This window comes from Oryzias melastigma, linkage group LG16, assembly GCF_002922805.2.
Source record: "Oryzias melastigma strain HK-1 linkage group LG16, ASM292280v2, whole genome shotgun sequence".
In the NCBI taxonomy this organism is placed as follows: domain Eukaryota; kingdom Metazoa; phylum Chordata; class Actinopteri; order Beloniformes; family Adrianichthyidae; genus Oryzias; species Oryzias melastigma.
The window spans coordinates 2,010,960-2,014,150 of NC_050527.1; the positions used below are offsets into that span (position 1 = coordinate 2,010,960).

At 33.7% G+C, this 3,191-nt stretch overlaps 1 protein-coding gene across 3 annotated transcripts in view; it reads left to right on the plus strand.

Annotated features, from left to right (window-relative positions):
* Positions 1-3,191, plus strand: part of LOC112143426 (mannosyl-oligosaccharide 1,2-alpha-mannosidase IC) — a 226,306-nt gene that overhangs the window by 104,487 nt on the left and 118,628 nt on the right. The gene's annotated exons all lie outside the window — the stretch shown is intronic.

The window sequence follows — 3,191 nt, forward strand, 5'->3', positions numbered from 1 at the left end:
GAAAAAAGCCTAGATTAGCAACAACAGCTAGCATGTAGCTGAAGTATTAGCTAAACTCCAAAATGGAATAAATAAATAAAGTCTAAATTAGCCAAAACAGCTAGTATGTAGCTGAAATATTAGCTAAAATCTAAAACAGCCTAAAACACACACAAAAAAATCTATATTAGCCAAAACAGCTAGCATAGCCTATAGCTGAAAAATTAGCTAAACTTCAAAATGGAAAAAAAAAACTGGGAAAAAAAGCCTAAATTAGCCAAAATAGCTAGCATGTTGCTGAAGTATTAGCTAAACTGTAAAACAGCCTAAAAAACACAAAAAGTCTAAATTAGCCAAACAGCTAGCATTTAGCTGAAATATTAGCTAAACTTTAAAATGGAAAAAAGCCCAGCAACTGCAAAATAGCCTAAATTAGCCACAACAGCAGCTGACCGGGCCCCCGGGCCTCGACTTTGACACGTGATTTAGATAAGTTGAATGGTTTTTCAAACAGTTGAGTTGCATCAAATGCAACATGTCTTACCTGTTTGGATCTCAGTGAGCTGTTGGCAGCATATCTTTCGGCACAGCGGGCCTCCCAGGCTGCCAGGGGAGTGACAGACCCCACAAGACTAATTGGTGCTAGATGGAGAGAGGTCCTGAGGTCCTCCTTAGCGGAGCATATCAGTCACTTCACACTGCTGCGCTCCAGGGAAATCCCATATTCCAGTCCCTTAATAAAAGCTGGATCTGCTGTTAATAAGAATGGGATGGGTTGTTTCTTTCACTCCTCAAGTCTCGCTGCATCTCATCTCCAGAGATTCAGGATTAATAAAGCCACGATGCCGTCCATGTCTTTTGAAAAGATGTTCACTTTGGTGCACTCGCTCCTCTAAAGCTGTCACGATGAGTCAGTTTGAAGTGGGCTTTTAAATCGTGGGATGGCTCACATTTCAAAGCAAAAGCAATCCAGGATTACTTTCTGAAGAAACTGACTATGAAATAACTCAAAGGCTGATTTAGAGTTAAGTTTGAAGCATATGTTTGAAGTCAGCCAATTTGAGAGGTGTAGATTGCATCACGTGTGTAATAATTCCTGTTAAAAGTAATTCAACAACACTCCACTGCTGCAGAAAACTGAGTGTATTTTACTCCTAAAAACTTTGGTTTATTGCAAGCAATAAAAACCAACGAATATAATTAATAAACAGACACACATATATATATATATGTATTAAAAGTTTCTTAATATTTAACAAATTAAGTCATAAAATTATTGAAAACAATAAAATAAAAAGAAAATGAGGATATCCAGTGTACAGTTGATTTGCTTCTTACCATAAATGGACATATTTGCACTTATATATAAATACATTAGACACACATGTGACACATTGGATTCATTAAATATCATGATTGTCAAATACTTGCTTGGAAGGGAGTGGGAAGAAGATGATTTAAACCACCCTTATTATATTTGACTTAACTTTCTTTTTTTACAAAGTTGTCATAATCTGCTTCTTAACATTTATTTAGAGTTATTAAAACTTTATCAGTGCAGATTGTTTATTAAGTAAAACTTAACTTGAAAAAATGACACTTTTTTGACATTTATTATACAGTTGCAAGAAAAAAGGATGTGAACCCTTATTTGATTTTTGTATGAATTTGTCATAAAATTGTTCTGATTTTCTTCCAAGTCACATCACATGATAAAAAGTTTGCTTGAACTAATACAACACACAAAAAAATATGTTTTTGTGTTTTTGATGAACAAAATGTGTAAACATTCAAAGAGCTGGGTGGAAATAATATGTGAACCCTTAAATGTTTTTAAGCTGTTTGACCCTCCTTTGGCATCAATAACTTCAACCAAGTTATATTAGATAAATCAGACTGTTTTATGACAAAATCATGCTGAATCACAGTAATTCAAAGGATTCACATACTTTTCTTGTAACTGTATATCTTTTATATGTGGGGATTTTTTTCTTCAATTTTTGAATTTGAGTAATTTATCATTTAACCGTCAAATCAATTAATTATTTTATTTATTATAAATAACAGTGAACTACTGCTCTAGCTAACTTATAAATGGAAGTAAACATGTTATTTTATCTTTACTTGAACATTTTTGCTTCTTATAATAGAACAAATAAAATTTTCATTCCAGACTTTTTTTCAGTTTGAATAACTAATTAAAAAAAAAAAAAAGTTTGTTGTGTTACGTCAGTCTTCATGACGTCAACAGAAGTTAAACTTTCCACTGAAAACATTGGTATATTTTTAAGGCTTTTATTTAATTACACTGGCCAGCGCTATGCTTCATTAGGAGTGAATAACAGAAGGCCTCGGGCGGCTAATGAGCTGTGTTGTTGTCATCATTAAATGCTGAAGGAATGATGGAAATGATGGTGGGCAGTTACAGTATCTCTGCTGCTGAAGCTGCTGTGTTTTCTCTAAACAGACTGAAAGATGACTCAAATCTGGACATTTCTATTAGCTTATTAAAATATGCATTATCAACAACAGTCTCCTTGGTATTTGGAAGACAAATACAAAAAAAAAAAAACTTCACTATAGCTGATTTTATTCTTGACATTTGAATTTAACAGCTGTTTTAGTGTAGTGCAGCTTTTGATTCATAGTGAGGTGTCAGGTTTTTACTGCTGATCACAGCTATAGCACCACATAGAGCCATTGTACATTGTAAGGTCGTTATATGCTTTCAAGGTAATTGTGTTTGTGTCCACTCATTTACTTTGGAAAGCTCAGACTTACTGTATCTGCTGTCTTTGTGGGGCTGGTGGAGCTCCCGTCTGATTGGAAGTTGGCTGAAGAGTTTCTATGATTATTTTAGACCAATTTGTTAAGTAAAAAAGAATAGTGTGATGAACATGACAATAATGTGTTGAATTGTAAAGCAAATATGGAGATAGCGGTTTGAATTTCATGTGATGTGATAACACAGATGCCAACATATTTATTCATGTATATTTAAATTGATTAACATGCTCCACACAGGTTGCTATTTAAAATAAACAAAGGCATGGAAAGTTGCACTGAATAAAAGAAACGGTGAGACTACAAAAGGTGATATAATATATAATCTATTTTTTTTCTAATGTCCAGATCGGTTGTGATTTGTTTGTCTGCACCTTCAACTCCCCAAATTATTTTGTGGTCTTAATTGGGTCACAATTTGTTGTGTT